Below are 10,848 nucleotides of genomic sequence, written 5' to 3'. Positions count from 1 at the left end.
ACTTCCGCTGATTCAAGATCAAGCCCCGACGGCCCTTGAAGAAAGTGTCCATCGTTCATCATTCGTTCATCCCTAGATCAAGCCCCGACGGCCCTTTGGATCCACGACGTCAACAAATCTGCACAACTGTTCATCCCAAGATCAAGCCCCGACGGCCCTTTGGACCAACAACATCAAATCCATCCATTGCAAAGATAGAATTAGAGGCTAAATTTGTAGAAGAGATTGTAACCCCTAAATCATCAATACAAATATTATTTTGTACACGTGTTTCTTGTCTCGTTCATCGCAGGAATTTCCGTGTTCACAAATTTGGCACGCCCAGTGGGACAATCTCTACCTCTCATCTCTATCTTTGAATCAGCAAAAAGCACAAATGGCATCAAAGAAGGCTCAAGTTGTTCTCCCAGCCAATGCAAGGAACAAGAACGTTATCACCGTAGGCGGTGTTACTTCGGGCGTCATAACTCGAAGCAAGGCAAGAGCTCTTTCTGCCGCATCTTCCACCCCTGCATCAACTCCGCCGAAGGAACAAGAGCACCTGAGGCATGAACCTTTGATCACCCTGGCTTCGCTAAAGGCGCCAAGGAAGGAAAGCCCAAGGAAGTACTCTGGTTTCATGCTTTCCGATGCCGACACAAGTGGCAACTCAGCATGCAAGTCATGACTACAGGAGCGACTTCAATCGATGAGCAGCTGGCTCATATGAATGAAGCAATTGCAAGGCTAACACGGATTGTGGAAGAAAAAGACCAGCAAATCGCCGCACTCGTCAACCAACTAGATGTAAAACCCAACGTGAAAATCGAGCAAGGGGATGGTTCAGTAAAGAAGGAAAACGACGAGGATGAAGAGCCTCCGGTGGAGAAAATCGATGTGAAACTGGAGCCAGGCCAAGCAGAGGCACTCATGGGATCTCTTTCTATCCAACAACTGCAAGAGATGATCGCCAGCACCATTAAGGCGCAGTACGATGGGAGCTCACATACCTCATCATTCTACTCAAAGCCCTACTCCAAGAAGATTGATGCCCTAAAGATGCCAAGGGGTTATCAACCACCAAAGTTCATGCAGTTTGATGGAAAAGGAAACCCGAAGCAACATGTCGCACATTTCGTCGAAACCTGCAACAATGCAGGGACGGAAGGAGATTACCTCGCCAAGCAGTTTGTGCGCTCGTTAAAAGGAAATGCCTTTGAGTGGTACACAGACCTGGAGCCCGAATCCATCAACAGCTGGGAACAGTTGGAAAGGGAATTCCTCAACCGCTTCTACAGCACCCGTCGCACCGTGAGCATGCTAGAGCTGACAAGCACGAAGCAATGGAGGGATGAGCCAGTCGTGGACTACATCAACCGATGGCGCAATCTGAGCCTCGATTGCAAGGACAGGCTCTCAGAGATCTCTTCGATTGAGATGTGCGTCCAAGGCATGCAATGGGGGTTACACTATATCCTTCAAGGCATCAAACCACGGACATTTGAAGAGTTAGCCACCCGTGCCCATGACATGGAGCTAAGTATTGCCCATCACGGGAAGAAAGAGCCGATCACCGACTTCAAGAAGGATAAGGTGTTCTCCCCAAATGTAGACAAGACTGGGAAGAAACCCCCCAAGGAAGCGTTCACCTTCAGCATTGCACCCGTCAAGACCGCCTCCTCGCCTATCAAGATCTCATCCAAAACTAAAGCAAATGAGATAAAGAAAAGTGAGCCTCCCCGCACCCAAGAAAGGTACAAAAGCACTTTGAGGGAATTGGAGCAGAAGGTATACCCTTTTCCTGACTCAGACATGGATGCAATGTTAGACGACTTGCTAGAAAAGAAGGTAATTAAGCTACCCGAATGCAAGCGGCCTGAAGAAATGAATCGCATAAACGATCCTAAATATTGCAAGTACCATCGAATCGTGAGCCATCCTGTGGGTAAATGCTTCGTCCTCAAAGAGCTCATCATGAAGCTAGCACAACAAGGGCGAATCGAGCTCGACCTCGAAGACACGGCCGCGACACATACTACTACAATTGCATTTGGATCTTTCGATCCCGTGCCTCTCCAAGCAGCACCTGACCATTCCTATCAATGCTTAAGTTACACGATACCTTCTGCGCAACCATCGCCGGGGGCAAACGAACAAGATGCACATACCGATGATGAAGAAGGATGGACATTGGTGACCTACAAAAAAATAAGGAAACCAAAACCACAAGCCATAAGACAAAAGGTGGAACAAGTGAGAAAGCACCGTCGCCGCAACAGTAGGAAACCAAAAGAAACGTAAAAGTTGATAAGCCAATGTATGCTGGGGAACCTATGGAGCAAGAGCCACGCATTCCTGTCTCATTGCACGAGTACTTCCCGAATGACTTCTTCCAACGGTGCACCATCGCTGCATGCCACATGGTAGAAGTAGAAATAGAAGAACCTTCAAAAGGCAAAGATATCACCACTGAGGGAGAAAAAACTCTCACTCTTGAAGAAGGTCTGCCAACACACTTTAGCATTGAGGAAGCGCTGCGATTACCAAAGAAGATGCGAATAGCATTAGCAGCAGTCTTGGAAAGTCCCAATGACCACGAAGTGCAAGAAAGCAAGAACGAAGGCTTCAAGCTTCGGCCACATGAATATGCCACATGCTGTGCCATCGAGGACACAATCCATTTCACCGACGAAGACTTGCTGCTAGGATCCAAGCCTCACAACCGTCCTCTCTTCGTCTCTGGGTACGTAAGGGAGCACAAAGTCAACCGCATGCTTGTGGATGGTGGATCAGCCATAAACATCATGCCAAAGTCAACAATGACTACAATCGGCATCAAGGCGGATGAACTGTCCTTAAGTCGTCTACTAATTCAAGGTTTTAATCAAGGAGGACAAAAAACGATGGGCATGATCCGGGTAGAGATGACTATTGGTGAACTCAAGTCAAGCACGATATTCCACGTGATTGATGCAAGAACTTCCTATGGCTTGCTCTTAGGAAGGCCTTGGATCCATGCAAATGGAGTAGTACCGTCCACCCTTCACCAATGCTTGAAATTCTCCCGAGAAGGAGTAAAGGTGATCTATGGCGACACCAAACCATTCACCGAAGTCGAATCACATTTCGCAGACGCCAAGTTCTACATGGATGAAGACATGGTGCTCGAAGCTCTTCCAAAAGAGATCAAATCCACGGGTAAAGCAACACCTAAAAAGCAGGAGTGGCAAGCCATGCCCAAGAAACAAGAAGAAGAAGCCATGTCGTCTTTAAGCAAGAACGATGATGAGCTTGCTAAACCCGCAACAACCAAAGGGAGTAAGACGCCCTCAAATGTACTAAACACACCCGTTTTCCGATACATCCCGATGTCAAGAAGAAAGAATGGTCAATCCCCATTCGAAACCGAAGCAAGCAAAGCCGATGCACAACAGTATATGGATAACGTAAAGTTGCTCAAGACGAATGCAGTTCTACCTCTGACACAGCTAAGCAACGCTAAGGTTGCAAGATTACCACAAGGCTTCGTAAAAGCTCTACCAAAGAGAGCGGAACCAAGTTTTCTCCCAACCAAGAGGACTGAAGAAGGTTTTGATCCGAACGCCTACAAACTCATGTCAAAAGCTGGGTACGACTTCGCTTCTTCTTCGAATCCTGAAAAAAAGGTTTCAAACACCATCAACAATAAAGAACGTGACCTCACCGAGACTCAAAAGAAGTTGAAGAAGCATGGTTACGGAGTTAACAACAACAAAGCTGGACTTGGCTTCGCACCAAATGCACCCGTGAAGATTTCAAGCCAAGCGAAAAATGCTAGCACTCAACATATCAGTGTGAGCATTGAACAAGATCAAGAGGAGCCTAAATCCACCCCTCGAACGCCAGTCTTCGATAGGATGAATCGTTCAAGACCCAGAACGTCAGCCCTTGATCATATTGGCGGTCAAAACCGAACCTCCGTCTTCAAGAGGCTTAACAGGCCAACCTCCCGAAGCTCTATTTTTGAAAGGTTGTCAAAACCTAATAAGCAAAGCAACACGGCTAGCTCTCCTTCTCGTCAGTCAGCTTTGGAAAGACTTGAAGACAACATGAAGTTTTCTGGAAATAGGGAAACAACGTCAAAGGAAGAAAAGCTCGACAGGCTAGTAGAAAAAGGCGATATTCGAAGCTCAATTCCTTCAAGGATGAAGCGTCAAGCAATCTTGGAGGTGGACGCAAATGGACCACTGATAGTAAGAAGGCGCACCATCATCCATACTGGACAATCTGCATACCAACAAACCCAAGAGGACGGCATTAAAGAGGAAGTCCAAGATGTCTTCCACATCACGATCCAAGAAGGCAAAGAAGACGAGACCCTTGAAGAAGATGTCACTGCTGCACCACCACAACTTGAGGATGGGGGGCAAGCCACGGTTGACGATCTCAAGGAGCTCAACTTGGGCACAAAAGAGGAGCAAAAACCTATTTTTGTAAGTGCACTGCTAAGAGCAGACGAGATAGAGGGGTACTACCAACTGCTATCAGAGTACAAAGACGTCTTTGCCTGGACTTACAAAGAAATGCCCGGCCTTGACCCTGTTATCGCTGTGCATCATCTTGCAGTCAAGCCTGGAACACGACCAATAAAGCAAACTCAAAGGCGATATCGATCCGAGCTCATTCCACAAATCGAGGCAGAGATTGACAAGCTAATCGAAGCAGGATTCATTCGAGAGGTGCAATACCCCAAATGGATCTCCAACATCGTCATCGTCCTTAAGAAATCTGGACAAATACGTGTTTGCGTAGACTTCCGGGACCTCAACGACGCTTGTCCGAAGGACGACTTCCCCTTGCCAATCATCGAAATCATGGTGGACGCAACCACTGGCCACGAGGCACTGTCATTCATGGACGGCTCTTCTGGATACAATCAAATTCGTATGGCTCTCGAAGACGAGGAACTAACAGCATTCCGCACTCCAAAAGATATCTACTGTTACAAGGTGATGCCCTTTGGTCTAAAGAACGCTGGAGCTACATATCAACGAGCAATGCAGAAAATCTTCAATGACATGCTAACAAGAACGTAGAATGTTATGTGGACGATGTGGTGGTCAAAACAAAGAAAAGATCATATCACTTGAAGGATTTGCGAGTAGTGTTCGAAAGGCTGCGAAAATACAACCTCAAGATGAACCCGTTAAAATGTGCGTTTGGTGTCACCTCCGGAAAGTTCCTCGGCTTCATTGTCAAGCACCGTGGTATTGAAGTGGACCAATCAAAAATCAAGGCCATTCAAAGCATGCCTGAGCCAAGAAACCTACACGAGCTGAAAAGTCTACAAAGACGGCTTGCCTTTATCAGACGCTTCATCTCTAACCTTGCAGGGCGTTGTCAACCGTTCAGCCGACTCATGAAGAAGGATGTTCCGTTTGTATGGGACGAAGCATGCCACAATGCTTTTGAAAGCATAAAAAAGTATTTGTCAAGTCCACCTGTCTTGGGGGCGCCTGTGCCCGGGAAACCACTCATATTGTACATCGCCGCTCAAGAAAGTTCAGTTGGAGCACTCTTGGCGCAAGAGAATGAATCCCAGAAAGAAAGAGCGCTTTACTACCTCAGCCGAACCCTCACCGGCGCCGAGTTGAACTACTCCCCAATAGAAAAGATGTGCCTTGCCTTGGTGTTCGCCATCCAGAAACTCAGGCATTACATGCATGCGTACACCATCCACTTGGTTGCAAAAGCTGACCCGGTCAAATACGTCATGTCCAAACTCGTCTTGACAGGGCGAATCGCTAAATGGGCGCTGCTTCTTAACCAATATGAGATCATCTACGTCCCAGCTAAAGCCGTAAAGGGACAAGCATTGGCAGACTTTCTTGCCGATCACCCAATCCCAGCTGATTGGAAAATCTCAGACGACTTGCCTGACGAGGAAGTGTTCTACATCGACATCTTCCCGACATGGACGATGTTCTTCGACGGATCTGCACGAGCAGACGGAGCGGGGGCAGGAGTAGTATTCATGTCGCCACAAAGGCATATATTACCTTATTCCTTTCAACTAAGCGAATTATGCTCCAACAATGTCGCTGAGTACCAAGCACTGATCATCGGACTCCAAATGGCGATCAATATGGGAATCACAGCCCTTGAGATATTTGGCGACTCCAAGCTCATAATCAATCAACTCTTAACTGAATATGAGGTGAAGAAAGATGATCTCATCCCATACTTTCGGCTGGCAACTCAACTGCTACAAGAGTTTGAGACTGTGACACTAGAGCATCTGCCAAGAAAAGAAAATCAAATGGCAGACGCTCTTGCTAACCTAGCCTCAAGCATGACATTAGGAGAAGATGAAGCTGCAGACGTGCCAGTCTGCCAAAGATGGGTGATCCCCCTCGTCACTGAAATGCTACTAGATGATACAAATGTCATCTCAGTACTTCCAGTCGATGTTGAAGAGTGGAGACAACCGCTGATCGATTACTTAGAACATGGAAAACTTCCAGATGATCCTAGACACCGCTCCGAAATACGTCGACGAGCACCTCGCTTCCTTTATTACAAAGAAACACTCTACCGACGCTCTTTCGAAGGAGTACTTCTGAGATGCCTAGGTGAGGAAGAAGTTAATCAAGCCATGGAAGAAGCACACTCAGGTGTATGCGGGGCACATCAATCTGGACCAAAGCTACATTTCCAGCTCAAAAGAATGGGCTACTACTGGCCAAGCATGGTGCAGGACTGCCTGGAATATGCCAAAAGGTGCCAAGCCTGCCAATTCCACGCAAACTTCATACACCAACCACCTGAGCCATTACATCCTACAGCTGCTTTATGGCCATTCGATGCATGGGGATTGGACGTCGTAGGACCAATTACTCCAAAATCATCTGCATGAGAAGCTTACATCCTAGCTGCAACAGATTACTTCTCCAAGTGGGCTGAAGCCATACCCCTAAGGGAAGTAAAGAAGGAAACGGTCGTCCGTTTCATCAAGGAGCACATCATCCACCGATATGGAATGCCTCGCTACATCATCACTGACAACGGAAAGCAATTCTCCAACCGACTCGTGGATGAGCTATGTGAGAAATACAAGTTCAAGCAGCATAAGTCTTCCATGTATCATGCCCCGGCCAACGGTCTTGCAGAAGCATTCAACAAAACATTGTGCAATCTCTTAAAGAAAGTGATCGGCCGAACAAAGAGAGACTGGCACGAAAGAATAAGCGAAGCACTTTGGGCATATCGGACGACACATAGGACTCCTACCCAAGCTACGCCTTATTCTCTTGTATATGGCGTGGAAGCTGTTCTACCGCTCGAAAGTCAAATCCCCTCACTGAGAATGGCTATACAAGAAGGCTTGACTGAGAATGAGAATGCAAAGTTGCGCCTTCAAGAGTTGGAAGCACTCGACGAAAGAAGGCTCGAAGCTCAACAACACTTAGAATGCTACCAAGCACGGCTATCCAAGGCATTCAACAAGAAGGTCCGCCCAAGGTCTTTCCAAACTGGAGATCTCGTCCTCGCATTGCGTAGGCCTATCATCACAACTCACAAGACGAAAAGCAAGTTCACATCAAAGTGGGATGGACCATACGTAATACAAGAGGTTTACACCAACGGCGCCTACTTAATCATGGCAGAAGACGGCTTGAAGATTGGCCCTATCAATGGAAGATTCTTGAAGCGCTACTACCCCTAAAAGGCACAAACCAACGCTCCTGGTCTGCACGAGCATAAAAGGCAACACCAACCGCTCCTGGCCCGCAAGAGCATAAACTGTGTACGGCAAAATCATCATCAAAATCATCAGAAAAAAAAAATGTATTTGAACTACGTTTTGACTTGATCTCTTTCTTTGGAAGGGTACGTAGGCAGCTTGAATATTCAATTTCAAGTTCAGTCACATCAAAATATAAATAAATGTTTTATTAAAGAAAGTCAATTTTATTTAAAAAAAAATGATGAATACATATGTTTATGTATTTAAAAATAAAAAAATAAAAAAATAAAAAAATAAAATAAATTCCTTATACATATATATATATATATATATGTCTTCTATCTAGCAGCAATAAGCCCATCAAAAGGAGGTTGGCCAAGCCCAAAGCCTATTGTCCAAATCCAGCTCCAAGAAGAAGAAACCCAAATCAAACCAGGCCCATCTCCTTCCTTGTCCACCAATTACAAAACCGGGCCCAGCTTTCAAAGCCCATCTTCACAAGTCTCACTCTCTCTGCTAAAATGGCTGCGGGGAATGTGAAACCGAGCGAATCGATGGTTTCGACGATCGTCCTTCCTTCTCCACCGCTCCGCCCGCCGGGTTGTATGCCAGTGCAATCGAGACTATTTCAGTGGAAGAAGTTCAGACTCAGAACGATAAATTGGATAACCCCCAATTTGATTCTTCCACAAGTAAGTCGTTTTCAGTGACCGACAACGGCAAGACGACATCCGTAGGAGGGAACAATGGCGGTGGAGGGAAGGTCCGACCGGTAGGAAGCGGCACAGACGGTGATGGCCGGTTTGACCGGACGGACCAGTACCGGACAATAGTCCCCGACGGGGCTTCCCAATTGTCCTCATTAGGGACAACCAGAGAAGCAGAGTCGGTTTCGGGGCAAGAGAGCATGGAGGCTTGCAATGCTCATCGACTCTGTTGCGTGCCTTTATATGACACTCTAGGTGCTGGTGCTGTGGAATTTATCATATGCCATGCTGAAGTTTCAATTGCTTTTGCTGAAGAAAAGAAGATACCTGAGCTGTTGAAAACATTTCCTGGTGCGGCAAAATATCTGAAGACACTTGTGAGCTTTGGTAATGTTACACCTGAACAAGAGGAAACACTTGGGCAGTATGGAGTGACGTTATATTCATGGAGTGAATTTCTGCAATTGGGAGAGAATAAAGAGTATGACCTTCCAGTAAAAAAAAGAAAAGTGATATCTGCACTATAATGTATACTAGTGGAACAACTGGTGACCCCAAGGGAGTACTGATATCCAATGAAAGCATCATTACTCTTCTGGCTGGGGTGAAGCGTTTGCTAGAGAATGTAAATGAACAGCTCAGTGAGGAGGATGTATATCTTTCATTTCTTCCCCTGGCACATATCTTCGATCGGGTGATTGAGGAGTTATTTATCTGGACTGGCGCCCAAATAGGGTTTTGGGCTTAGGGATGTCAAATTATTAACTGAAGACATTGGGGAGTTAAAACCGACTATCTTCTGTGATGTTCCACGTGTGTTAGACAGAATCTACGCAGGCTTGACACAGAAGATTTCATGAGGCGGCTTTCTGAAAAAGACCTTGTTCAATGTTGCATATTCATACAAGTATCATAACATGCAAAATGGCCATGGGCATGTACAGGCGTCTCCAATTGCTGACAAAGTTGTGTTTCGTAAGGTAAAGCAAGGATTGGGCGGTAGTGGTGGAGCTTCTTCCTCTGTACCTCCGCCATGGTTGCTGCCTTTGAATGAGATTGACAAAACCAAATTTTGTCAACTCACACCCAAAGGCCTTCTCTCCGTCCGTAACAAACAACAACGACGAAGAACTTCAATAAACCGCCGTCAAACGACTAGCCGGTAGTGAAGCTCAATGCCTTGCATTCTACCTCAAGCTCCAGCTGCTTCTGCACCTCCGCCATGGCTGCTGCTTTTGAATGTGATTGACAAAACCAAAGTTTGTCAACTCACCCCCAAAGGCCTACTCTCCGTCCGTGACAAACAACAACGAAGAACTTCAATAAACTGCCGTCAAACGACTAGCCGGTCATGAAGCCTCGACTGCAGCTCACCGTCCGTCGAGTTCCATCCCTACAAAGCACCATATATATATAAAAAAAAAAAAAAAAAAAAAAAGGTTTTCAAATGGTGACCAGCCACCGAAAGCAAAGAAAAGAAGTGATTGACAGGCACCATCCAAAAGGAAATGATAAAAAAAGAAAAAAACAAGAAAGGCAGGTCATGGTGTACGTTACTATTCGCAAGTATGAAAAAGGAAATAGGTGGTGGAGATAGAATAATTGAAAGGAAGAAAGCAGGGGGAAGACGACGAATTTCATTCTAAAAAATAGGGAGTAAAAGAATAGTGCACATCAGGTACCATCTAAATAAAAAAATAAATAAATAAAAAATAAAAAATAAAAAAAAGGAGTAACACATCTTAGTCAGATATATGTTTTAGCACAACATATTGAATAAAATAAAGCATGTCCATTGATATCTCTAAGAAATTACAAATGCGTAAAAAAAAAAAAAAAAAAAAAAAACCTTCACGAATGTCACTCATGAGAAGCCTCAGTACTTGAAGCCTTAGTACTCGGCGACTTATGTGAAGCCTCGGTACTTGAAACCTTGGTACTTGGCGACTTATGTGAAGCCTCAGTACTTGAAGCCTTAATACTCGGCGGAACCCTAGAAGAGGGAGGCGTTTGGGATGGATTATTCGGAGCCTCAACACCTGGTCAAACTTCAGATGACGAAGGCAAAAGGTCCCTCTGGAATACATCCACAAATCTCTGATTGTCACTTTGAATCCGACCTTCGGAGTCCAGCAACTGATCAAACTTCCTTTTCATGCTCGTCGAATAATTATTTGCAAGCACATGCAATTCTCTATTCTCATACTTCAGCTGTCTGATCACTTGATTAAGAACTACCACCTCGGCTGTCAATGATTCAACTTGGCGAGTTCGAACAAGTAAGCGTTGGCTGATGTTGGAAACAGAGTTCGCACACTGGACACTGAGAGCCTGGGACTCTCGAACAGCTAATTCATCGGACCGTTGTGAAAGTATCATATTATCTGTAGGAGTGATAAGGTTTCTAGCTACAACCGTAGCCGTTGCTGCATCCCT

The 10,848-nt window shown here is 45.7% G+C and overlaps 1 long non-coding RNA gene across 1 annotated transcript; it reads right to left on the bottom strand.

Annotated features, from left to right (window-relative positions):
- Window positions 1–8,732: 8,732 nt before the first annotated feature.
- Window positions 8,733–9,137, bottom strand: LOC139195269 (uncharacterized). Its single transcript, XR_011579995.1, has 2 exons — window positions 9,004–9,137; window positions 8,733–8,870 (listed from the first exon to the last, which is right to left on the bottom strand). It is a non-coding gene; the product is annotated as an uncharacterized lncRNA (long non-coding RNA).
- Between the last annotated feature and the right edge of the window lie 1,711 nt (window positions 9,138–10,848).

Source organism: Malus domestica, chromosome 04, assembly GCF_042453785.1.
Source record: "Malus domestica chromosome 04, GDT2T_hap1".
NCBI lineage: Eukaryota > Viridiplantae > Streptophyta > Magnoliopsida > Rosales > Rosaceae > Malus > Malus domestica.
The sequence above is the reverse complement of the archived record's forward strand: the minus strand, read 5'-3'. Positions and strand labels throughout refer to the sequence as shown.